Source organism: Vulpes vulpes, chromosome 12, assembly GCF_048418805.1.
Source record: "Vulpes vulpes isolate BD-2025 chromosome 12, VulVul3, whole genome shotgun sequence".
NCBI classification, from domain to species: domain Eukaryota; kingdom Metazoa; phylum Chordata; class Mammalia; order Carnivora; family Canidae; genus Vulpes; species Vulpes vulpes.
The window spans coordinates 170,391,231-170,419,123 of NC_132791.1; the positions used below are offsets into that span (position 1 = coordinate 170,391,231).

The following is a 27,893-nucleotide window of genomic DNA, read 5'->3' on the forward strand; positions in this document are numbered from 1 at the left end:
AGACGGGGGAAAGCCTACACAACTCCAGAAACTGTGAGTCATTAGCATGGTTTGCGTGAGGCTGAGGGGTAATTAGGACCCAAACTATGGTGGTTTTATTTTTTTCAAACGATCTTTTAAATAATGTTTGAAGATTCCCAGCTAAAGAGAAAACCATTATTTGCACGAACTGGTTCTAGAGTTTGCTCAAGGATTCATGTATATTTAATGTCACGTTATCATCAGTATCTGTGAACATGAATTAGATGGTAACAATTCCCTCCCTCCCCTCCATGGTTAACAATTTAAAGGTCACGACCACAATAGACATTCAGAACAGACAGCTAAATGAAAGCTGATACTGATCAAGCTGTAACCAATTAACAAATGACCAGGCACCTATTGGAACACTGTCACCCGTGCCTGGAGGGTTTTGGTGGACAGGACACGCAATGAGCCTTCCTCTGGTGCAATCGACCTCCCTCAAAGGCCATGGCTGTGGCCGCCAAGCCTGCAATTCCGACGGCTGCCACCGGGTGGCAGTGGTGCCTAAGGCAGCATCACCCTTCTGCCCAGATTCCTCTGCTGTGACCAGTTGAGTCAGAGCCTGACAGCTCCATAGAGCAATGGTTTTTTTTTTCCTGATTTAAAATTTTACTTAAATACATTGAGAGTTTTGATTAAACACCAATTATCTCTGTTTGCATTTTTTAAGATTAACATAAAATATCATCTAAAGCAAGGCTAAAAATAATGCATGTGCTATCTTCTGATGAAAAGAGTTTTTAATCACTGCTTGACTTGATTTAATCCAACTGACATTCTCCCCCTGACCCACTCCCTCCTGCTTTGGCGCTCCATGGGGTCAACAGCCTCAGCATATTGGGATCACCCAGGAATCCCCGTGCCTGGCACAGTGCCTGGCACACAGCAGGAACCAGTTCCAGTATCTGTTTAATAAAGAACATCACTGTGCAGATGGACATATGGCCCAGTCCTCGCTCGGCCAATAGTCAGTTCTGTGACCAGGAACATGGTTCTTTGCCTTCTTGGCTCTCAATTTCCTCATCTGTAAAACGAGGAAAACACCCCTTATTTCCCAGGGTTGTTGAGGGTTTAACGACATAGCCTACGCAAAGCACACTTCTTGGCACACAGAAGGGGCTCAATGATTTGTAGCTAACGATTACCATACCATACTAATAATCACAACAAAATCACAACAAAATCACACCGTCGTTGTCATTGGGTAAGACTGAGACTTCCAGGTATAAAAAACATCTTCACCATAATATTAAAAACGAACCCCTTTCTAAGAGAACACATTTCCTTTTAAAACACAAGACTCACAAACATCTCTGGTTTGAGAAGAGACGTGCTTTGGAAACAGGCTTACTGAGCACAATTATGGTCCTCTCCAAAGGCCATAGTAAGTCAGTAAGACAGTCTGACAGGAAATGAACATGGTAAACCTACATGAGCTGTGGTGCTGCCCTGGTCCCACGAGTGGGCTTCTGACCCTATCTGTGTACCAAACATAGCTCAGCGGTGAAGACCAGCTAGGGGAAATCTTCTGTGCTCCCTTCTGGACGCTTCCATGGTCACAAGGGTGGGGAGTACAGCACCCCAGACTTTCTGGAAGATACACAGTGGGACATGGACCTGAAGGCTCTCTTGGGGCAAATATGGCCACCTTCCCATTTCTCTGTCTGCCCCCGAGCACTGAATTATGGATCTAGGAATCCTCCCAGGGCCCTCTCTCCTCTTGCCATCAAGGACAGGTCTAGGTCGTTTCCTTGCTCTTGGAGAGCTTGAGCCACCCAACCCCACAGAAGCACAGTCTTGGCTGCTGGATTTAAATGACTTCTTCCCAGAGAAGAAGGAAGTCCCACTGTGTTGTGTGACTCCTCTCTCTCAATATTACTATTTTTAAAGCCTTAGCTTTTGACATATCTACTGAATCTGCCTCCTGGTCCTCAGAACTATGTCCACTTTGAAGGGGTGCCCACAGCCACACCAAACATAGCACCCCTATGCTAATGAGCACTATGGGGCCACCAGCCCAGCAGTGTGAGGGGCATCATGCTCCTAGAATAACAGCCTCAAAGTGCGGTTCCCTGGACCAGCATGGTCATCACCTTGTTAGAAATGCAAACTCTCAGGCTCCACCCAGAGCTCCTGAATCAAGAACCCTGGGGATGGGACCTAGTGACATGGGCTGTAACAAGCCCCCTGATAATGCCAATGTACACCACAGTTTGAGGACTGCTTGTTTAGACAGATTTCAGCACTGTCCATACTCATATAACTGGTGCTGGTTTCCACTGCCACTGTTTGGAGCATTCTGCTAAAAAAAAAAAAAAAAAAAAAAGCTGGGTTTGTTTGCTACTCCTCTCTAGACCTATTTTAAGCATACAGCACTATTAGGAACTCTTTAAAAACCTGTTTTCTAGAATGTCAGTACAGCAGAGTTGTTACTTCCCTCAGATGGATATCTCCAACTATATCCAAACACCCCATGGCTTGGAGAAACCTTGGAGGAGGCGGTGTGGGGGTCAGGGTTGTGTTCCAGGGGAAAGCCAGGAGTCCTGGCTGGGTTTAGATTTAGGAATCACTCGCCATCTCCCTGGCTTCTTGGCCCCCAGGTGGGACTTCAAAGGAACCCCAGCCTACTCCAGCCTCCCTGATCTGGGGAGATAGCAGGTGTGCAATGGCCGCAAACGCAAGGAGGCCTCCAGCCACACATCAAAGTTATTCCATGCTGGTCAAGGGGGATTTTCAGATGAGCTTTATTACACTGTGCTAAACTGAAAACTGCCCTGTGCTGCTCCAGGGCTGTGGTCCTTTTGTTCTTGTTGTTTAATGTGATAGGATATAAGAAATCCAGGGCTCTCCTTCTGGTCAGATCAAATCCTGCTGTGAGTCTCTGCTCTTATAGCAGCTGTTAACACACATTATACCACATACCAGGGCTTCACAATTAGCAGGGCTTTCCTATTGGTCTTTCTAATTCAACGCTTCTTTTCACAGTGGGATTGTTTTTGTTTTTGTTTTTGTTTTTTGCATTATCCTCTCAGTTTGAATGGAAAAAAAATAATCTAGCTAATGATGAGAAAGAATGGGGCTCTGGGTGCCAACACTCTGGGAGGGTGTGTGAATAGCACGCAAGCATCTTGCTAAACACCTGGGTAAGGCCATGGGGTGGCCAGCACACCAGCTGTATGGGTGGCATGGCACAGCCGGGACCAGAGTCCTCTGCACCCAGGGAAGGGACAGGAAATACTGATGCCTGGATTTGGCAGTGATTGCTTGATCTGTGTTGCAAAGGACGATCCTGCTGCATATTTCTTACAGACTGGCACGTTATGGGCAATCCAAGACCCTCCTCTGAACCCCGAGTCCTGGTCCCACCTCAGTCCTCTGCTGTAAGTAGCCAAGGATCTGAGGTTGTGCGTGCTTTCAAGGTATTGTTTCATGAATTTATACACAGATACACTCCTAGAATATATAGGATTTTTAAATGATTGATACAAGTAGGATCATCCTGTATAAACTATTCTACAATTTTTTTTTTCTATTTAATGTGTGTGGGATACAGTAAAAAAGTTTACACATAAACGTCTTGGGGGGAATAATTTTACGCTTAGAGAAATGTTGCAAAGATAGTACAGACTTCCCATATACCTTTCCTCCAGTTTCCCCGAATGTTGACATCTTACATAACATGGTCACAACTGTGTGATGCGTGTCTATTAACTAAGCAAGCTCTAGATTTTGTATATTCAGGTTCCTCTAGTTTTTCCACTTCTATCCTTTTTCTGATCCAAAATCCAATCCAGAACCCCACATGGCCTTTAGTCAATGTGGTTTTTGATTGTTCATTCTGGTGCCTTCTGTGTGGGTTCAGACTTTTTCTTAATTGTACGGAAATCTGTTTTTTTTTTTTTTCCCTCATGGAAAATGTATTCCCTATATAAACATGACACAATCACCAAGCTCTGTACACCATGTTTACTCTATGAGCTTCTGGCCCCGATCTCCCGTGTCTATACCTGAACTCAGATCTCCACTAGAGACTTTTGCCCATTTTGTTCTAAGGGCCTAGAACATTACATAGTGCAATAACTATTTGCATACCAGGTAAGTCAATCAATGTGATAGTCAACTCCTCACTGGCCTGTAAGTTTCTGATTTCTCTTTTCCCATATCTTGTTCTAATTGCAACCAGATTGGTCATTCTAAAATACAAACACAAATCTCTCCATGACAGATCCCAGACTAGAACTCATCATGGCTCCCTGCTGCTTTCAGGGTCAATTCTCAGGAACCCTCTTGATGGGTCTCCACCTGCTACTACAATTCTCATTTTGGCCACAACCATCCACAAGCCTTCTGAGCTTTGTTCACTTTCTTTGGACCTAAGGCAGCTGGACTCCCACCGCCTAGCTTGTCTCCTGGAGACCCCTTCTCATCTTCCTGGACTCAGTGCCAGGGATTGCCCACTTCTGGAAGCTTCTCTTGACCTCCACCTCCCCACCCCTGCTCCATGAAGACTGAACCTCATCCTCTGAACTTAGCCCTGCTCATCAGTGAGGTTTATTACAGTAGAGAGAGCAGATGGCCTCTTTGTGGGTGGTGGTGATTTTCCCTTGGGCTATTCATTTCTTGTTATCTTTAAAATTTCCTGGGTCTGGAACACAGAGATACTTGATTAAAGCTTTGAGTAAAGAAGTGCAACTTTATTTCCATGTTTTTATATGATCACAAAATACTCATAAACCCCAACTCACATATTAAAAATAAAAATAAGATCTGTATAAAATGTGGTCTCTTTATGTGTGCAATATCAACACCTTTTCATTTCTCGTTTTACAAATCCCTAAAGTTAACTTTCTAAGCAGTGGTAATGCCTAGGAGTCAGGAAGGGACTTAGAACCCATCCTAATAATCAGCAAATTTCCCCTTGTGTGGAGACCCTTTGTCTAAGTAGATGTTATGCTTGTCAGCAACGTAGCTCCAAGACAAATACCCTGGCCCTTCTTTCCTGTCACAGCCAACTAAACTGATGCTTCTAATTCTTCTCTATTTAGAAAATCAGGAGACATTTATTTTCAAAAGACAGAAGACTACACACACACACACACACACACACACACACACACACACACTATGATCAAAAGGACGAACAACTAAAAAATAATTAATTCCCTCCCCCCAAATCATCAAAGGGAATAAGTCACATGTGAACAGTATAGGTCTTTGGAGGGTGGAGGTTGGGGTATATTTATTCCTTTACCCTTAGAATATTTCTGGTAATCAGTTTTTTTAAACATGTAAGAGGAATTACTGGAGCTTGATGTCCATGCTAATTTTGAAAACGTTGTCTATTCCATGTTAAATAGGGAAAAAGAAAAAAAGCCCACTTACTGCCTTCTATAGTTATTAGAAGGCATTTGTTTTATCATTAGATTGGTTCCCTAAGGTGATCTGTAAGCATTAATTAATTCCCAGCTGTGGTTTAGTCCTTGACATGCCTTTGAACTTGGCTGTTCAGCGGTCTGGGCAGCTGTTAGATCCATGCCCTTCCCTCACTCTTGTGCTGCTCAACTACTTTCAACCACTAGGTCATAAATTAATGAGAACTAGGGAAAGCCCAGGGGAAGAGTCCCAATCCCCTGGTGCAGAAATACCGAACCAGCACCCTAGCAATACACCGAAGACGGTCGATAGCCACAGACCTACCATATAATCCTAAGGTTCTCATCCCAGCTAGGGCTGGCTATATCCACCACTGAGTTCGAAGGCTTCCCATTGTGCCAGGGAGGCCACTAAGCTAAAGGGCAGGGTGGTGCCCTTGGGAAAGAACACAAGATGAGGGGATGTCTGAATCCACTATCCTTACTCTTCATCTATTGGCACTATCATCACACCAGCTTTGTTTCTCTTCTTTTATAGCAAAGACATTTAAGATTATGCCTAAGTACAGCTTATGCTGAGTTCCATAGCATTCAGTGTTAATTTGTGGGCAGCTTTTTGGCATTATTTTCTGAGAGTTTATACATTTGGGGTTATTTTCTCTAGGCTGTAGAATTTTTTATGAGATTATTTCTTAATTTATGAGTATTTATAATATTTTCATTATTTCCACTTATATAATACTGTGGCTTATGAACTTTCTACTTTTGAGGTTTTAAAAGAATTTTACTAGTGGCCATGTGTAATATCATCTTTACTAAATGATCCATTGACTAATGGAAAGAGTGAGTACTCTACAGCATTATTCATGGGAACCAAGATGTGGAAGCAACACAAGTGTCCAACAATGGATGAATAGATAAACCAGAGGCGGTATATCCATAAAATGGAATATAGTCTTAAAAAAGAAAGGGAATTCTGACACATGCTGCCATATGGAAAATAATCCATCAGTATGACACTTTTGCATCCTTTATTGTTCCAAAGAATAACTGAGATCCTTAGATGACCCTTTCTGAATTTCTGGTTTCCTTTTTTTAGAAATATTTTATTTATTTATTCATGAGAGACACACAGAGAGAGAGAGGGACAGAGACACAGGCAGAGGGAGAGGCAGGCTCCATTCAGGGAGCAAGACGTGGGACTTGATCCCAGGTCTCCAGGGTCACACCCTGGGCTGAAGGCAGCACTAAACCACTGAGCCACTGGGGCTGCCCAAATTTCTGGTTTCTTCATGCCGGCTGTGAATTACACTTCCCTGCTCATTTTGTCCCTTCTAAACATATTCCTTGACCTTGACTCTTATTGTTCTACTGAAAATCAAGATGGTCCCTGAAATCTCTGGTAAATCTCTGGATCTTCTATACCTGCAGTCTATTCCATTTATGAATTAGACCTATGACAGTAGGGAGTAGTCACTGAGGTTGTGCTCCTCTGGCTCCTTTCCTTCTGGGCATATAGTAGGACTAAATTTCCTCAGCCACTTGCAATGGATTGTGGCCATAGGACTTGCTTTGGCCAATGAAGTATGAGTGAAAGCGACATGTGGCACTTCCTGAGCAACTCTGAGCAAAAGCTTTAAGAGCTATGGTGTGCTTATTCATGTTCTTTTTTTGCCTTCTCCGGCAATTTTCCAAATAGTGGTGACTTCATCCACCGAGATCTCAAGGAGAGAATAATGGTGAGGAGGAGCAGAGCCCCCACCTAACCCTCAATGGACATAGAGCTTAATTAAACTTCTGTTACTTTGATCAACTGAAATTTGGGATTGCTTATCACTGCAGTGGAGCCTAACCTATTCCAACTAATGCACAGAGTATTTAGAAGAACAGGGTTGGAAGATGAGTAAAGATGTGTCTGCATCCCAGCTCAGAGCTCATGAGCAATGTGGACTTTCGTAAGCAATATGGCCTCTCTGATCCTCATTCTCATTCTCTGCAAAATGGGGGAAATAATGCCTATCCTAGATAAATGATCTTAGAGACATGCAATGCTTAAATACATAAAACATTCAATAAGGCAACTGTTCTTTTTAAAACTATTAAATGATGATGAGGAGGAGGAGAAGGAGGAGGAAGAAAAAGAGGAGGACAATGACAGAGTTTCTTTTTATTGAACACAAACTCTTTGCCACACTGTATTCTAACATTTTGCATACGGTAGCTTATTTAATACTTATAACAACTCTACAGAATAAGTACTGATACTAATCTTCACTTTACAGAGGAATAACTGAGTCCTATAAACCTTGGCAAAGTCAGCTAGGAACAACTTCAGATTTGAATCCAAGTATCCGGAGCCCATGGTTTTAAGCCTGACTCCATATGGCCAACTAATCAATGTGTGCTGGGCTGGGTGGAAACAGCCCAGAAGTAGAATCAACAAAGCTTCAGTGCCTGGTGCTGTTGACAGTGCTCCAGTCTGGCCTCCTGGTGACATGCCCACCAATGAAGGCTGAGAGTAGAGATGTTCATCCCAGGCCTTTTGCTAGTGACAGTGCCAAGACTGGGGACTTTCATGTCTCCATTCCCAGATTTATATGTATCCAGCGGGTCACTCATTCTCCCCATACATCAAATTCCTGGCAGGAATATCTTTACCTTCTCACACCCTCTTAGCTTTGTCATAGTAATGGCGTAATTTGGAGGTTTCTGCATACATTCTGTCATCTTAAAGGATAATAAATTAATCATGCCCTTGGGCACTGTTGAAATATACACACTTAATTTCTTACCAACTTTCCTTCCTCACCATTGCTCTGCTCCTTTCCCTTCCATCAGTTCAGATTTTTATAGTTCCCAAAGAAATATTAAACCAAATATTTATGCACTCATCTGAACCACAGTTCAGAGAAAGCAATGTAACAAAATCAGCATTATGAACCTGGAGCTATTCCCGTTTGGAAGTAATAAACACGAACAATTGAACAATTTCTCCCTGGAAATGCATGTTGGCTGCCCTTTTGCTGAGAGTTTCAACACTTATTCTTATTATTCTTATAATTCAGGACAAATTTTAATGTTAAGTCTGATGCCTGGAAACACAAGCAGTGTCAAACATAAATAAAATTTCAATCATTTTCAGTGGAAAGCCTGATATTCTATTTTGCCTTGCATGCACCTTGGCTAGAAGGACCTGTGGATGGCTTCAAAGTTCTGAATCCCCTGAAGCAGCTACTATCTCTCACAATCAGGTTACATGACTAAAATCTTTCCAGGGCCCTCCCTCATGCCATCACTTTCAGAGAAAATTTAAGCTCTTTCAGAAATGCATTCAAGGCTCATTACAGCCCATCCCCGACCTCTGTCTTTAGCTTCATCTATTGCTTGGTTCACAGACATACTTCCATTTTGTCTTGTTAGCATTTCCCCCAAGGTGCCTTGCTCAAGCTGACCCCTCTTTCAGTCCTGGGGTTACCCTTTCCTGACCTAGAGACTCCTATCCAAAATCTGAGCCTGGCCAGTCCAATCATCTTTTTGGGAAGCCTGGTCTTGGGATGAGGAGAGACTGCGTCAATTAGCTGAGAAAACGCTACGGACTCTGAAAGTCTCAGCAGCGTAAAAGCCGAATGTATCATTTTGGGGAGACCCTTTAGGACCATAAGTGTGGACCTTGACAAAGAAAATAGTCTACCTGGAAAACAGAAAGAGAGGGTAATGAATACCTTTGTGTATATGAAGCCAGTTTAAGCTCAAGCCCCATAGTTGGTGAATTATCCTCCCCAGTATTAACTGAATCTTATGCCTCAGGCTAGGCCTTTAAATTATACTTTTCTACCAAAATATCACAGTCCCATTTCCCAATGGTGTCTGGTAAATGACTTTAATTCACCAGGATATTACCAAGTATATATCTATATAGCTCATTCCTTCACTGTCCTTGAGTTCTCTAATTACATTCATCTATTCAGTGAGGACTTCCATGACCATCTTATTAAAAAAAAAAAATAGTGGCTTCCTTTCCAACATCATTCTCTATGTTCATTACCTTGTTTTGTTTTTCTTCACAGGACTCATTATCACCTGACATAGTTATCTGTTTATTATCTCTATTTACCATTAAAATACATGCTCCATGCTATCAGGGACTTTTGTTCATGGCTGTGAACAGTGCAAGGTGCATAGTAGACACTTAGCTATTTTGTAATAAATAAAGAAGCTAGATAAAGAGAAACTGAAATGAGAGATCACATAGTCAGAAGGGAAAGGAAATAAGTGCATAAATCAATGAGCTTGCACAGCTATCTTGGTTTCAAAATGACTTATCAATTTCTGGTAAGGACCAGTTTTGTTTCTTGGGCTTAAGTTATGAGAGATACTTTAGTATTCTCCCAAGAGAGTCATTTCGAGTGGCCAGCCTAATTAAATGATCCGAATGAAACACACACATTTTTAAGAGTAGAGTGGTGAGCTCCCTGAAAATTAACAGGCAACTGGATGCAATGGGATCAACTTGGGTAAACATCTTTCTAAAATACGGTTTTTCTAAGGGAAGCCCAACAAGAGAGGATCATACAAACTATAAGTAAATAACATCTTTGGCAAAGGGTTTTATTTATTTTTTTATTATTTTTTAATAATAAATTTTTTATTGGTGTTCAATTTGCCAACATACAGAATAACACCCAGTGCTCATCCCGTCAAGTTTTTTAAAAGATGCATGACAAATGGAAGGCTCTTGGTGGGGGGCGTGTCTCAGGTTCCTCTCAAGATACAGTAACTAATCCTTTAAAACAGTCATTGGTAAACATAATTGCCCAATAACTGCCTTGTGGGTGATTACTCCATAACAGATTGTGTCGCGTGGTGTGTTCTCTCCCAGGTATATGGGGATGGGTAGAGGCTGCACGAGGTAGGACCCAGGAGGAAGGCATGTATTTGAGGGAAAAGCCAGATGGTCTGGGTTTATTTATTTATTTATTTATTTGGGAGAAAGAGAGAGAGTAGATGAGTAAGGAAGGGTCAGAGGGAGAGGAAGAGAGAGATTCCTAAGCAGGCTCCATGCTCAGTGCAGAGCCTGACATAGGGCTCGATCCCAGGACTCTGAGATCGTGACCTGAGCCGAAATCAGGAGTCAGACACTTGACCTACTGAGCCACCCAGGAGCCCCAAGATGGTATGTTCTATAGAAGATTAATACAGTGAAGCACCTTAAGTGATTAGAAACATAGAAAGAGGGGCAGGAGGCATAGTTTTGGGCATCACCCATAGACCTGCAGAAAACATTGGCTTAGTTTTGCTGTTTTAGGAAAGGCCATCAATACAGGTTACCGAACAGACAAGTTTGAGCCTTAAAGAAGAGAAACATTCTGAAGTTGGAGAGCATCAGCTGATGTTATCAGCTGCCTGGTGGTGGCAGAGAAGCCTGTCCCTGTGGCGTCCAGGATCACACTACCCTCTGCTGCAAGTGCTGTAGAAGTGACCAGTACCAGGTGGATTCTGAGGTTGTTTCTCACTCTCAGCTACTATGGTCTCTGAATCTGCAGCTTGGAGCAGTCCTGAATGGATGTGGATCAGCACCACATGAACCCAGGCAAGGAATGAGGCACCGCCCAGGGATCTCTGTTTAAACCCAACTTGGCCACTCTTGACCCTTTGTGGGGCAAGGACTCTCCTCTATTCCCTGAACTCCATTTCTCCAGGTGCTGAGCAGTAGCCACCACTCCTGCCTCTGCGGTGCAGTGGTTTAGAAGACGGCGTGGGGTCAGCTTGTATTCCAGCTGTACTCTGTCCTTGGTTTTGACCTTGAGTGAATCTCTCACCCCTCTGAACCTCAGTTCCTTCTGAGAGATCCGAGCTCCCGAGGTCCTGGTGAGCTCAGGGTACTGTGGCTGGCACATAGTAGGCACTCAACAAATACTAACAATTATCATCTGAGTGTATCTAAACATGGCAACACGTCAATATCAGGAAGAGTAATTTTATAATTAAGAGGGTTTTTTAAAACTCTCAAGTTGCATCGTAGGTAATAATTACTTTCACTGAGGTCTTATAAATGTCAGGCACCATGCTAAAGCTTTATGTGTATTTTGCCAGGTAGTTACTGTTATTTATATTTCAAAGGTAGGGAGAGTGAGAGACAGGGAAGCGAAGTCATTTGTCCAACTGGGCTACACAGCTAGTTCTGGGGCAGATCCAGACGTGGAGACCTCTGAGACCAGCTTAGTCGATCCAGAACTGCAGATGCTGGTGTGACGCCAACTCCTAGCTGCTCAACTCCTTACAGCTAGACCAGACACCTCCTCAAGGAGGCTGGTGGTTTCAAAGCTTTCGCTGGATTAGGAAGGGGAGAGCTGGGTCTTCTCCACAGGGCTCCTGCTGAGCACACAAGCATGCTCAGATGCCACACAGTGGGTGCTCACTATTACAGGGCCCAGGGCCCCAGCCCACATGTGCAGATACACATGCTATGCAGCAGAAAATGAATGCATGCACAGTCCTGGTGCTTTCTGACTCGAAGCTAAACAAATTTACACAGGCTCATTTGTCAGCTGCCTAAACCCCCTCCGTCCCAGCCTAGCTCATCCCGCCTCCCAAGTTCCTTAGTTGTTATAAGCTTATCACAGAAGTAAATCAAAATGTTCTCAAGAGGAGAAGAAAAGATAAAAGCAAAAAATGCAACATCCCCAAGAGAGGAATATTTTTTATGGTTCCACAACTCTGGCAATTCTGTCTTTAAAAAAAATCCATTATTTAATTTTAGTACCATGGAGGTGCTAGTGATGAATAACGGCTCCTCTTCTACCTTCTAGTATTTCTAAAATATTAATACTGGTTGGATACCTCCCTCCTAAGGGGAAGTAGGACTTGAATCTTTTATAGGCTCCTGAGCCCTGTTCCCATCCTATGAATTTATTTGATTACTACCAATCATATGCTCTGGGTTCTTCAGATTATGTCTGCACCAAAGGATGGGGCCACCCAGTGAGGTGGAGAGGGTAAAATAGGTTGCTAAGTAATCGCTTTCTCATTATTTTCTTTGTCTAAATCTCTACCCTTTTATTATCCATCAAGATGCACCTCCCGTCTCTACACTGGACTTGGGCTGTGAATCACAAACGGAAGCCAGAATGAGGCATCCAACTTCTCAGCCTCTGGGGCAGACGTCCATCACGGCTAACAATGGTTCATGCATCATTAGTGGCAAATTGTTGATGTTAAGTTTTGAGCACTGGGTCCCCAGAGATTTATTCTTACAGGTCATAATGCTGTATGTATGTGTGTGTACACGTACTGTGCGTACGTGTGCACGCTCTCCCTTTATACTTGGGGGACAGGAGAAGAAGAAATGAGGAGATGGTTTCAGAATAAACTAGAAATAGGAATATAAGTTATTGCAGCTGGCAATGAAGGTTTTTTTTTTTAAATAAAAAATCAGGTGTACTTTTATCCCCTTTATAAAACTTACATGTACACTAAGTAAAATCTGGAAAACAAACCAAAGTGGAAGCTAGAAGAACAATATGCTGTATTTCTCAGCTAGATGCTGGATGTTATAACTATTTTAAAATACTGATGACTTCCCTCCATTTTTTTTTTAAGATTTATCTATTTTTAGAGAGAGAGAGCACCCACATGAATATGCGAGTGGGAGGAGGGGTAGAAGAAGAGAGAAAGAGAGAATGTCCAGCAGATTCCTCGCTGAGCACAAAACCCAATGTGGGGCTCAATCCCAGGAACCCTGAGATTGTGATCTGACCTGAAATTGCTGAAATCGAGTTAGACACTTAACCAACTGAGCCATGCATGTACCCCTTCCTTCCAGTCTTTTATATGCATACCACTATGTAAATATATTTTTAATTTTTTTTTACTTTGAGATAATCATAGTTTTACATGCAGTTACCAGAAATTCCTTTTACCCAGTTTCCCTCAATGCCACCATTTTGTAAAACTATGTAGTACAATATCACAGTTGGGATATTGACATTGATGAAATCCACAGATTCTATTCAGATTTCCCCAGTCTTATTTGTACTTATTTGTGAGTATCTAATTCCACACATGCAACTTTGTCACATGGGTGGGTTTAAGCTACCACCACCATTAAGCTACTAAACAGGTCCATCATCACAAGGACACCCTTTTGATGTATAACCAACTTTATACCAACCATACCTTCCTCTCTCCCATATACCACCTTTCCCTCACATCTCTAGGTCCTGGCAACCACTAATCTGTTCTCCATTCCTATAATTTTTGTCATTTAGAAAATGCCACATAAATGAAGTCACACAGTATGTAACCTTTGGGGTTGACTTTTTTCACTCAGCATAATTCCCTGGAGATTCTTCCAAGTTGTTGTGTATCAAGAATTCATTTTATTGCTGAGCAGTATTCTATGGTATGGATGTTCCAGCTTCCTTAACTGTCCACCTGCTGAAGGACATCTGGGTTGTTTGCAGTTTCTGGCAATTATGAATAAAACTGCTATGAACAGGTGTGTATAGGCTTTTGTGTGAACACAGATTTCATTTCTCTGGGATGAATGTCCAGGAGTGTAATTATCTTGTCTTGGGGCAATTGCATGCTTAGTTTTACAAGAAACTGCCGAATTGGTTTCCAGCATGGTTGTACCATTTCACTTTCCCACCAAGCAACATCTGAGTGACACAGTTTCCCACATCCTCATTGGCATCTACCATCCTGACTATGCTTATCTTAAACCACCTTAACAGATGTGTCCTGATACCTCTTTGTGGTTCTAATTTGCATTTCTCTAATGGGTAATGAGGCTAAGCATCTTTTCATGTGCTCACTTGCCATCCATAGATCCTCTTTGGTGAAATGTCTGTTCATGTCCTTTGCCTATTTTCTAATTAGGTTGATTGGGGATATTTGCTGATTATTTTTAGAGTTCTTCATGTACTACACATACAAATCCTTTGCCCATATGTGGTTTGTCAGTGCCTCTTCCCAGCGTGTAGCTTTCCTTTTAATCCTTTTAACAAGATTGTTCCTAGATCAAAAATCTAAGTTTTGATGAGGCTCAACTTATCACATTTTCCTTTTAGGGATCTCATCTTTTGTGTCGAGTCTAAGAACTCTTTGCCTGGCCTTGAATCTCAGATTTTTCTCTCATTTGTTCCTAAAGGCTTCGTGGTTCTACATTTTAACTTTACATCCATGATCGATCCATTTTGAGTTAACTTTTGTATAATAGTGAGGTTTAAGTTCAGGTTCATTTTTGCTTACAGACGTGCAAGTGCCCCAGCACTATCTGCAGAGGACCTAACACTCCTCCATTGAACTGCTTTTGTGTTTCTTTTTTCTTTCTTTTTTTTTTGTGTGTGTGTGTGTCTCTTTCTTTAGAATCAGTTGAACATATTTGTGTGAATCTATTTCAGGGTTCCTTATTCTCTTCCATTGATCTACATGTCTTCCTCTGCTGCCCCACATTGTCTTGACTACAGTAGCTATATGGTCCTCACATCAGGCAGAGGGATTCCTCCTCCTTAAAATTTTTCATCTTCAAGATTGTTAAACTATCCTGGGGCCTGTGTCTTTCCATATAAATTTTAGAATAAGCTCATCTATGCCTACAGAAAACCTTGTGAGGATTTTGATAAGAATTTGCCTTAAAGCAGAAATATATATGTATATATATTTATATATTATATATTCACATATATTATATATATTTATATCACATATATCACATATATCATATATATCATAGATAAATCATATATATATTTATATATTCACATATATCATGAGCATTTTCCTTATTATCACTAGCTCCTTTTTAATGGGCCACTAAATATTTTGAAATAGATATTCCATCATTTACCCACATCAATAATGGATGTTTGACTCTTCAATAAGGAATAATGTGAATAAAGCTACCAAGTACATCTTCCTGCAAAAACAAACTCCTCTGCATTTTAGATTATTTTCTTAGGATAGATTCCCAAAGGTGGGGTTACTCAAACAAAGAGGAAGAACGTTCTCACAGTTATTTCTATTTGGATATTCTTTCACACGTTTTTACCAGTATATGAGAAGTATTACCATTCACTTTAAAATTTCATTTTGTTATGGGTTTGAACATCAAAGTGGGAGAGATAGTCATCAGTGAAGAGAAGGTATATACCCTCATACCTCATACCTCAGGGTATGAGGACAGAGGGTAATGGAACAACCATGCCTTCTGAAAGCATGATGACTGCAACCTCCACCTGGCTGGCTCTGGCTTGACTCTCCCCACAGTGTTGCTATATACCTGCTTTCTGGAGTCTTCCCCACCATCCATGGAAGGCAGGTAAGGTAAAATCAATTCCTATTTCATTTACTTAGGGCAGCTATTTGCTACTAAAATGGTCTAAAAAAAAAAACACAACTCTTTTCATCGTAAAGAAAAGAGATTTAGTTAAATCATTTTCTTTTTACCCAAGAAAGGGAGAGGGGCAGACTGACCAGCTCAATCTATCTCTTTATTGTTTGGCCTTGGAAATGTCTGTTATAGGAGATGGTCCTGAATAGGAGGTGAGAAATACATGCCCGGTGGAATGATCAATGATAGTTTGGGAGGGCTGACACAGTTCCATTTATGTTTCTACCCTTCCAAATCAGGTTTTCTCCTTTTTATCTAATGGAAGTAGAGGATCCATGGAGAGCTAGGAAAACAATGTGGTTTTCCTTTCTGTGCATTTTGCTCTTAAAACTACGCTGGATCTTCACTGCTAACAGCAAATGTGGTTAATCTCGAATTCCAAGTCCTAAAAGCCAGGGTTCTCCTTCTGAGGACTCAGGACAGAGGTGAACTCTGTGGCCATGTCAGAGTGTACTTGAATTCTACAGGATATCTAGCAGAGGCCAGAGCCAGAAGAAAGGAAAGTCCAAGGCCTCCTGGCCATGTCAACATTATGTTATTTAGAAAAAACTGGTTTGCAGGCACCTGGATGGCTCATTTGGTTAAGCATCTGCCTTCAGCTCAGGTCATGATCTCAGGGTCCTGGGATGGAGCCCCGGGTCAGGCTTCCTGCTCAGCGGGAAGTTGGCTTCTCCCTCTCACCCCTGCTCGTGCTCTCCCTCTCTCTCTTTCTCAAATTTTTTTTTTTTAAAGAAAAAGAAAAACCTGGTCTTCATGCTGTCAGATGTTGGGATCAGGCATCTTTGAGGATTGTAAGGTGGAGAATCATACAAACTATGAACACTGGAATGCAAAAAATATTTCTTGTGTGAATGGCAGCATTTCTCTCTTTCTCTTTCTCTCTTTTCTTTCTCTCTCTCTCTTTCTTAGAGTGGGGAGGGGGAGATGAAGAGTGAGAGAGAGAATATTTTTTTTAATTTTTTTTATTTATGATAGTCATATATATATGTATATATATATATATATATATATATATATATATATAGAGAGAGAGAGAGAGAGAGAGAGAGAGAGGCAGAGACACAGGCAGAGGGAGAAGCAGGCTCCATGCACCGGGAGCCTGACGTGGGACTCGATCCCGGGTCTCCAGGACTGCCCCCTGGGCCAAAGGCAGGCGCCAAACCGCTGTGCCACCCAGGGATCCCCCGAGAGAGAGAATCTTAAGCATATTCCACACCCTGCATGGGGCCTGATGCGGGACTTGATCCGATGACCCTGAGATCATGACCTGAGCTGAAATCAAAAGTCTGCTGATGCTTAATTGACTAAGCCACCAAGGTACCCCTAAATGACAGCATTTCTAATGGAAATATTTAATTCTTTTTAATTGTATTTTTATGTTTTGTTTCATAATCTAAAGATACATTGTTAGCCCCATTTAACAGAGGAGGAAGTTGAACATTAAACAGCTGGAGAAAATTTTCCGAGAAGAGCTGTCAGTCAAAGCTAGGTTGGTCTGATGCTGGGATGAGTTCTGTTTCCATCCCTTAGTGAAGACTCAGAGGAAGACAGAAAAGGAGCCAGTGATTTAAGTTAGAAGCAGATATAACAATGAATCAATCAAGTGATAAAGATAGGAACCCTCAAGCTCTCTGGAGTTTTTTGTTTTGTTTTGTTTTGTTGTTCTTGTTATTTTTTTTAATGCTTTCAGGGGAAGCTCTCTGTTTTTGAATGACACTCCTACACACACACACACACACACACACACAAAATGGAATTCAGAGATTGTGGGAAAAGGTCTCAGGGAGACCCTGCCTGCTTCCATTGGGAATAGAGTCTCATACCCTCCATCCTTCAGAGAACTTGGGGTCTGCTCCAAAAAAGTAGAGTTCTCACCCAATGCAGAGAAAGAAAATACGAATAATCCTCCTCCTCTGCCCACATGTAGGATTCAGAGAACACAGCTGGCATGCAGAGCGAAGGGTTCAAGTTCTCAGCAATGTAATAACCTGTGTGTCAGAGAACATACTACAAATCTCTCTAACTCTCGGTCCCCTCCACTGTAAAATGGGGATAATGCCCATGTGGAGAGTTGCTTTAAATATTAAAATAGAGATAATGTAGGTAGAGCTGGCACCTGGGATGGCTTAACATTTATTAGCAAGGTAGCTATCGTCAAGAACACCCTGCCATCTTTTCTTCAAGCATAACCACCACATTTCCCTGGATGCTGACGTTACTCTAATTCACATTGGCACCTGTCCTGGAGAAACACTTGCCGCACCAAGTGAGCCGAGCGGCTAGGTATGTGACCTCTGACACTTACATTCCACTTATAACCCACATGGAAGCCTTCATCTTGGCCAAATATCCCACTAAAAAATACACAGTTTCAATGTTCATTTAAGAGATGATTTCTGGGGCTTTGGGTGTAAAGACACAGGCACCATTTAAACTCTGCCAAAGAAAATCAGACCATCTTTTGGATGTATTGTTTCCTCTACGTCTAATACAGTTCTCAGCCTATCCATACGAATTGAACACTTGTTGGAGCAACCCTGCACTGGTGTACACATCTTGGGCCAACTAGAGACAAAAAGGCCCTCAACCTTCCAGAACTCAGCCATGCAGATGGTTCAGGTGACGCATCCCACAAACACCCGCCAGGTCCCACATTTCTAGCTCCCTGTGAAAGGCAACAATACAGGACAATCAAATCTAAGTCCATGCAATTAACCACAGGAACTCAGCTCCTGCTACTGCCCTCGTTCACATTTCTTCTTTGGATATGGCTCTGGGGAAATTATTTTTCTCAGAGTGTGATGTGCTTTTTATATGGGGACAGAGCTGGAATCACAGAACCATAAGCAAGATCTCATGTTGTGATAATAGCCAGAAATGTCAAAAAAGCACCGGGTTCATTTTGAGCAATTCTTCCAAAGGCCACAACTCCAAACAGCTCAAAGAAGAAGACCCTGTTTTCCCCTTCTCCCCCATATACCCCACAGAGATGAACCCACAGCGCTGTCCCACATGCACTCCACCCTTCAGCAGTTACCTGTTGAATACTGTGAGCACACATGTGTGAAGGAGGAACACGGTGGCTTCAGAAGCCACGCTCGTATTTATAGTTTCATTTTCAAGGGTTTAGGAGCACGAGGAAGAGTTCTCACCTGAGCGTGTACCAGGAGCTGTGCCAGGTGCTGTCAGTAACACAACAGCAACGGAGAAGTCAGTGCTGATTGGTGTTAGGCTCTGTGTTTCATGTGCCCTTCCCATCCCTTGTGACCTTCGTGTTAATCCCATATGCTTTTCTATCTCTCTCTCTCTTTTTTTAAAGATTTATTTATTTATTTGAGAGAGAGAGAGAGAGCACATACATGCCAATCGGGGAAGGGGAGAGGGAGAGAGAGGAGAGGAGAAGCAGGCTCCTTGCTTAGCATTTCCCACCCTGAGATTATGACCTGAGCCAAAACCCAGAGTTGGAGGCTTAACCCACTGAGGCACCCAGGTGCCCTGCCTTTCATCAAATAAACTCTATGAAACAGGTGGCTTTATCATCCCCATTTTACATAGTGGGGACCTGAGTCACAGAGTGTTTAAGAATTTTTACTGAGTTCCCCTAAATCTGCATCAGCAGCAGCGTAATGAAACATAAGCACCTACGATGTATTACAAGTTTATGTCCCAGTGGTGCTAAACACTTAAAATGTCTTATACGATCCTCTCCCAAACTTTACAAGATAGATTCTTAGTATCCCCCTATTATAGGCAAAAAACACCCTGAGGCTTAGGCAGGGTAGCAAACCTTCCCTGAGGATCACTTAAGCTTTTCTGCCCTTTGAACCTTTGCTCTGAATCACTACATTAAACAATCAGATCGATAATTTGCAAAGAGATTAACCAAATAAGAACATCCCTACCCCAAATCTGCCCTTTAGGTGACCAAAATGAGTAGATGAGAAATGGTCGGGGCAGTTGTTTGGGCCAGCTTAGTAATTATGTAGTAACAAAAGGGGATTCAATCAATTGCTTAGCAATTAGCCATTATGAGAAGAGGGGAAAAAATCCAATTGACTGGTAGAGCAGGAAGCATTTTAAATGTCACCACAGTGAGAGAAATATTTGCAGATTTGTCTTCATAATGGTTAACTAATTGCAATCTTCAAATTTTATTGCCTTGGAAAAATAATTCATGAGACTGAGTAACACTTGGGGCTATATCTCCTTTGTCTTAGTTAGCATCAAAGGGAGGCATGGAAATCGATCAATCCCTATAATCTAAGAAGACCCCCTCCTAAGGAACAGCCTCCTTGAGGCATGGTCAATGTTCTATTCATCATTTTATTATCTATATGTACCTGGTACAATGTGGGGACATATGGTTGGTGCTCAAGACCTGCTGGCTAAATTGAATTAAAGTTCACAGAAATGCTGGGGTCTGTCCCCCCAACACTGAGTTACTGAGTTCCCCTCAAGAGAAATTCTAGAGCTGTGTATGCAGTTACAACTGTAAGGAAGCTTGGGAGCTGTAGATTACCTAGCAGGATACCCAGTCCCTTCTCGTATCAGCCCTCCCACCTGCCCCATGACAGTCAGCTAGTGCCACGTCACTGTACCATGACATCCTCTACTCCCACCCCCAAAGGGATGTGCTTCTGGCCAAACTGAGCCTGCGTCTCTGGCCTTCATTAACAGGCATTTGCCCAATGTTGAATCAAATATTATTATCCCCAGGCTTTTCTTTGAGAGCTCATAGGGGTGGATGAGGCTTTTCACCTTTGGTGATGATGCTAGGAGTGTTTCTGCCATTGGAAGGAAGTCTTTGTACACAAGGAGCAAATAAGGCCACCATACAAAGAGGGAGCAGAAAGAGCAATTCTTGGAATCTGGGACCCAATTGGTCTTGAATTTCTTGGGTATGGAGGTCAACAAACACCCTTTTGCTTCAACTATCTGAATGTGTTTCTGTCCTAGTGAATAGAAACTCCTTTCTAGCTACTGTAGTTACTTTTGCTCCAGTTTGTTAGTTTGGAAGCAACCAACAAAAAGAGAAAGAGAGAGAGAGAGAGAGAGAGAGAGAGAGATAACGAACCAGAGGTTGAGAACAGAGTTTGGAAGTAGGGTTAAAACTTTGAGATAAGACTTTGGGAACTCCCAGGGAGGCTGGGTACAAAGCAGTCCGTCTCAAAAGGAGAGATCCTGCATGAGGGGCTGGAGGTACAGGCTTACAGCTCTGGGCCTGGGTTGCCAGAAGGACAACAAGAGGCAGGAAACCGCAGAGTCCGAAAGTCAGAAAGGGCCCCCAAATTAGGATGGGACACACACACATACGTGACACAAGTTTTCATGTTACCTGTCACAAAGAAATGACAAAAAAAAAGAATTAATTTTGTTGAAACAGAGAATTGTGTTCCTTCCTAAAGATTCTCTCACACAAAGCTAATGAGAATGGAAAATGTATCATGCTGTATTACTACTGCAAGATGAGTAAATGTCAGTGACTTTGATGACAAGATTCCACCCTTAGAGCAGAAGTTAAAAATAAAGGTTCGCCAATGGCCTTGCTCCAGATTTCCCTGGCGGTGTGCAAACCTACTCTGACAAACAAGGGAAAGAAAAGATGGTAGTATGTCAAACAGCCGAAGAAGACACCGTAAACCATAATAATTGCTTATAAAATTTTATGGTTGGTCATTAATCTTAACCACCTCAATTTCTAAAAAGAAAGATTCATGCTCTTTTTAAATAGACAAAAATTGAGTTTATGGGAAACTTAATAATATTCATGCTGATGCAATAAGAAATTCCAAAAGTCTTAAATTTTCTGCAGACTTTGGAGTGGAGGTAGCCTATTATAGTATCAAGGGGATAGGACTGAGAGTCAGATCCATGGCCAGAGCCTGACTCGGGTCTGCAGGCAGTTCCCTGAATCTCTCTGAGCTGTAGTTTCTTTACCTAGGAAATGGGGACAGTGCCTGCTTCTTTGTGAGACCACAAGGATAGAAAAGAATGCAGCAAAGTTCACAGAGGTGCATGGCCTGGCATGTTGGCAGCAGCACTCGATGGAAGCGCTATAATCGTCACTCCAGAACATTTTCCAAAGAATCTGATCATGATCACCTGTCTTCCCTTCCACCGCAGCTCTGGGCTGAGCCCTCATCACTTTGTAGAACCCAAATGACTGCAATGCCGCCTTGCCCACCCCCTCCCTCTCTCCCCACAGTCTACTCTCCATCCACCAGCCAGAGAGAATCTGTAAAGACACACTGGATGTGAAAAACCCTTCTGGGGTGTGGTTTTCTCTCTCAGAATAAAAGCCACAGCCCTTCTGGTAGCCTACAAAGCCTTCTGTGATGTGGCCACACCTAATCACCTGTCCCAGGTCCCCTTGCTCTCTCTGTTCCAGTTTCCACCTCAGCTTGCCTGCTGTTTCCAGAACATTCCACACTCATACTTCAGGCGTTTGCTCCCTTTTTAACCTCTTTTTTGGATGCTTGCCCCTGAGGCCATGCATGCCTGCACTTCCCCATCAGGTGTTATGCCTGAAAATGCTTTGAAATTGTAACCTGCACCCAATCTCTAGTCTTGGCTTCCCCATATTCCCCGGCAAGACTTTCTTAGTCACTGGCACACCATATATTTTATTAACTTTTATTTATTGACCTCCCTTCGTAGAAAGTAGACTCTAAGAAGACAGGGTTGGTCTGTTCTGCTCACTGCTGTATCCACAAAACCTACAACTATCTTTATCATGTAGCCAGTGCTCAGAGCATTTTTGCTAATTGGAGACATCGGCAATTGAACTCCCCCAGTCATGGGAGCTCCTGGCTGCAAACCACTCTTCCTGGGCTGCAGAAACCATTCTACTTACCATCTAAGATTTCTCCTGCCAGCACATCCTATAGGCCCTGAAGCTTCAGGCTGAGCTGTCTCTGATCAGGACAGGAGAAGGAGGTAGTAGAATCAGAACATCTGGGTTTGCCCCAAGCCATAGCTTGCTTTTTGAGAAAGGTAGGACCTTCCAAAGCTGGCATTTGAAAAAATTCAACAGAAACATATAAATGCCAGGTTCATGAGGTATCCTGGTAATGTGAATGTCCTTCTTTCTTCAAATGATTATTATAAGAATTAAAGTGATACATGCTTATGAAATCGTAAGGTACAACTTTTGCTTGAAATCTCCATCTCCCCGTTTAGGGGAGATCATCTTCCCTAGGGCTGGCATCTTTTGTGCTCTGGCCCCATGCTCCCCACCAAAACTCATCCTCCTGGGGTTCCATCCTTTCAAGTCAAATTTCAATTTTCCTAGGTTACAATGAGCTCATCTGATATATCTTTAGCACTGAGAAATTTAATTTTTTGTAACTCTTAATCCAGTGGTTCTCAACCCTGACTGTACACTATGATCTTCTGCAGAGGTGTACAAGACCATTAATGTACAAGACACAACTCAGAGAATCTGGTTTACTATCATTGGAGTAGGGGTTGGGTGCCAGGATTTTTCTAGAATCTGAGTGATTCTAAAGTGCTGTCAGATTCAGAAGCACTGTTGTTATCCCTTCCAGGAGAGGCAATTAAATGTTAAGGGGGCCTCTTGGAGACAACACACCTTAATATAGAACTTTTACCAAAGGTGAAGAATTGAAGGCATTATGCAGGCAGCTTAATAGCCTTACTGATTCTTTCAAAACATCCCTAAAACATGCTTGTCTAGCTACCAATATGCAGAGGCAGCTGTGAAGCAGATGCTAGGTCAACAGTAGACACACTGGTGTTGGTGGAGCCCACCGTGATGCCCATAGATCCATGTGAGCCTCTAAGGAGTCTGAGTCCACAATGACCACCAAGGGGAACCGTGAGCAGAGTCAGGCTCTCCATGGATGCTCAAGAAAAACCTGGAAGCATATTTCACCCACTTGCCCCATGAATGTACTTGGGACAGTGTGTTTATGTACATGTGATAGACATGCATGTGATCATAAGAAACATGTATGTAGCTAATATTTTCCCAAGTTGATATATATCTTCTGGATGTACTCTGGGTCTTTTTTTTTTTTAAATAAACTATGACCTGAATCAAGAAAATACGCTCCTAAATGTTATTCGACAAAAAAACAGAAACAAAACAATAATGGCTACAGACACAGAATGGGAGAAGCTGAAATGCGAGAAGGAGATCACAAAGCTGTCCTGAGAAGTCCAACATCTATGAGGCCTTTCAAAACAAGACAATATAATCTATAAAAGCACTAATTTCATGACTAAATGCTGTTTTATTAAAAAAAGATCAGCTCTAAGGTATAATTTCCTTTCTTCCACAAGACAGTGCAGGAACAAAAGGGAGATGATAATTGGTTTCCAGGCATATTCCATGGAGAAGCTGTGAGACTCTCAGGGCACACATGGAGGAAGATGGCAAGGGATCAGGGAAAAATGTGTCAGATGCATGAATCAGGCCAGGAACGCCGGGGAGAAAGGAGGAACTGGACGTTCTGAGCTGTTGCCATTTATGATCCTGTTCCTGGTGATTAAACCAAACAACTGTGCCTGCTTATTTTATTGATTATTCTTGTTCTTGTTATGATAACCTGCAAAACATTTCCAGAAATAGGAGCGGCCAATGTGTGAGTGGTATACATAGGATTAACTCAGCAGCTTAAAGGATACAAGTGGGGGAAAAAAAAAAAGGATACAAGTGGGAGTACTTCATATTTAGGATGATTCCTTAGCTGAAGGGATACTGTTCAAATATGAAAAATCATATTTTGCCATGAAGAGAAATAAAGCCACGTGTAGAATTTAAAATTCTTCAGAAAATACAACGTTTAGTATCAAATGTGACAAACTGATCCTAAGGTCTCTCCCCTTTATTTACTTTTGAATCTTTAAAAAGATCTGTTTGGGCACATGGTTGATGGTTTCTACAGCAACACAGCAGTGTACTGAGAGATTATTAGGTGCCAGGCAATGGGTTAGGTGCTTTACATGTATTCCTTCTATTCTCAGACCAAGCTTTTGAGTTACTATTCTTTTTACTTTTTTTTCTCATTAAGAATTTGATAGAGGCTTATCTATTTGCTAAGGAAGATCACATAGCTTGTACTCCAAGAAAAAAGAGTGAACATAGTGTTGTAAAGAGTACATCCTTAGGAGCTAGGAGCCTGGCTGCTGGAGTAGATCTCAGTGCCTCTACCACCAGCTGCAGAATCTTTAGAATTATGTATCTCAGTACTGCTATCTGGAAAATGGGGAAAATAATAGTATCTATCTCATAGGGTTATTGGGAAGAGATAGATGGTTATGCACCACACACACATATACATACATATATACATATATAGATATATAAAATACACATATAGGGTGCTTAGATAGCGCAGACACTAAATGAGTTATTATTTGTATAGTATGGGGCAAATTTATGTGTCAAGTATTACCATGATCATCAACATCCCCTCTGCCCTCACATTTACACTCAAGCCTTGATGTCTATGAATACCCCCCTCATTGCCCTCCCTTCACTTTTTCAGGGTGCTTCTTTTGGCTGCAGGATGATAGAAGGAGTACAATACCACTGAAAGAAAAGGAGTCAACAGTTTGTGTGTGTGTGCCTGTGTGTGTTTTAAGAGCTAGAGTAAAACCCTATTACTGGATTCAACAGATGAGAAATAAAAGCACTGCCGTGAAAATTTGGCTCTCATGAGCCTCCAGACAGCAATATTTAATGTGAAAAGATATTTAAGCCAGGTTTGGAAACAACTGCTCATTTTTTTTTACCTTTTAAATTTTTCCTGATGTGCCTTAAACCATAGAGGCTATGGGATGCTGACCTATGCGATGGCAAATACATTGCCTCTTGGATTTCTGTTCCATCTCTCCAATCTGTGACTCTGCTTGGGTGCTGATGTTCAAACTGAGAAATGGTGGTGCCTTAGGGATGTCTTGCCCCCTGACTTTTTGGGTTGGGGAGGTACCTGGCTGAGAGTTCTAACAAGATTGGGCTCTTCCTCCATCCTTCTTACTTGCAGCCAAAACAAATTACCAATATCTGCCTTACCTACAAGATCTTTGGGTAGGACTTTATTTGAAGAATAGATGTTGAGACTCAGAAGACTTTTAACAACTACTGGTTTAGATCCCCTCCAGTTCTGACACTATGATGCTCTAAGAACATACAGCTGGTGACTGACACATCTAACCCTTCTACACAAGCTGCCTCCTTGGATAGCAAGTGACAGGTGCTGTCCTACTGGGGGGCGGGGGGGGGGGACACTGAGGCCAGAATGAAATGGAGCCCAGCCTGAATATGCACTGCCTTTTGAAAGAAACAGAGATTTCTAATATTCATATTCTAAATGATGCTGCTAAAAACACTCCAAGAAAAGTTGAGTTTAATTCCACCAGTTGAAGCTAGAGTAATATTACTGGATTTTTCTAAAGGAGTTGGTGTGTACCCAATTCCCATGTGTAGCATATAACTCACAGATTTAATTATAGATCTTCCTCAGTCACTAGTTCCCTAGGAAATAAATCCATGGCTCATGTCTTGTGCATGGAAGGTCATAGCAAGAAGATAAATATTTTCTGCATTTTGAAACTTTATCTAGAGGTCACAGGTCTGCAACTCAGCAGATGAGAGCTCTTCAGACAATAGCCAAAAGCTGCTATGTTTGACTAATATCAACGATACTTAAAACCTTTTGTGTTTATCTCAAATAAGGCACTTCCCACTTAAACGATTGAAAATTTTCACTATATCTTTTTTCCTTTTTTTTTAAGTCTGAAATACAAATAAGATGAGAAGTTTCCTTAAATGTTTCTTCCTGCTCAGTTAAGATAAAAGTTATGTTCCTAATAAAAAAAAAGAACATTATCTCAAAAATCCAAGCTAATTTTAATCATTGAATTTTGCAGGTCAAAGATCTCTCTTCATTTTGAATCATGCAGAAAACAGCCACAACTGACCAGTTATATCGAAGAACCAAAACAAGAGGCCAAGCCAAAAGCAGAAAACTCAGAAAAGCAAAAGTACAAATGCCTTTAAATGTATGAAACAAGATCACAAAGTAAAGAGACAGATTTTTACTTTTGACTCAGGCAGGTCAGGCTCATTGTACTTTATAATTTTGTGTATTTAACATTCTCTGAAATTGGTTTCTGCTTGTCCCCATTAGTGCCACTAACTTTTTTCAGTCCCGTGTGAGGATTAAATGGGAAAACTCAACTAAAGTACTTTGTAAACCCCAAAGAGCTATACAAATGTTAGCTATCTCAATTAGAGTCTGTACCATAAATTCTTTTTTTTTTTTTTTTTGTACCATAAATTCTTAAATGCAGTCCTTTTGATCACAGCGTGGCAGCACTAAGTGAGCATTTCGAGTGCCCGTGTACTTGAAATGACGGAGCACAGAGGGTAGGGGCATCAGATATTCTTCATCTATTACGTGGGGAATGTAAGTAAACAAACAGGTCCATTCAATGGAACTCATGCAAACGTCCCAGAGGATTCAGAAGATGAGATTTTCCCCAGCAGGGCACAGCAAACCCATGGCAGAGAGAAGCCCAAGGGATCCACACACCTGGCATCATAACACTGTCAGTTTCTCTTGCAGCCACAGCAATGCAGTTTATGGCATTTGTGGGAGACCGGATGCGTCAGGAACAAAACATGCTTTATTTGTTGTTCTCAGCAAAAGACCCAAGTCAGGAGAAAGAGACGCTAAGTGACCTAAGGCGTGAGTAGTAGAAGGCAGGCTACCGCTTCCTTTTCTCAAAGGCTTTTTCTCAGGTGAAGGGTCTCTATAAAATATTAATTAGGATATAGCTAGTATTTGTTGATCAATAACTAAGTACCGGGCCATTTACACTTCTTATATGTTCCCGTGCAGCGCCGCAAACATCCCTGTGATGCTGGCAGAGCACACCTGGAATGGAATCTGGCTCAAGTTTCCAGCTGATAGATCCAATGGATGGGCCCTATGTCAAGGTCCGATGCCTGAGGCCAGCTTGCTTATCATGCAGGCAGGTCCCACCGCTCTCCAGTTGGCATCTCTGTGGGCACTCTCTTCTGTCTCCAGATAAACACGCACACACTCACATGATGCCCATCATTTCAGATGTTC

General features: G+C 42.0%; 1 protein-coding gene across 1 annotated transcript in view; it reads right to left on the reverse strand.

The window, feature by feature from the left end:
- Positions 1-27,893, reverse strand: part of CDH13 (cadherin 13) — a 1,000,623-nt gene that overhangs the window by 482,302 nt on the left and 490,428 nt on the right. The gene's annotated exons all lie outside the window — the stretch shown is intronic.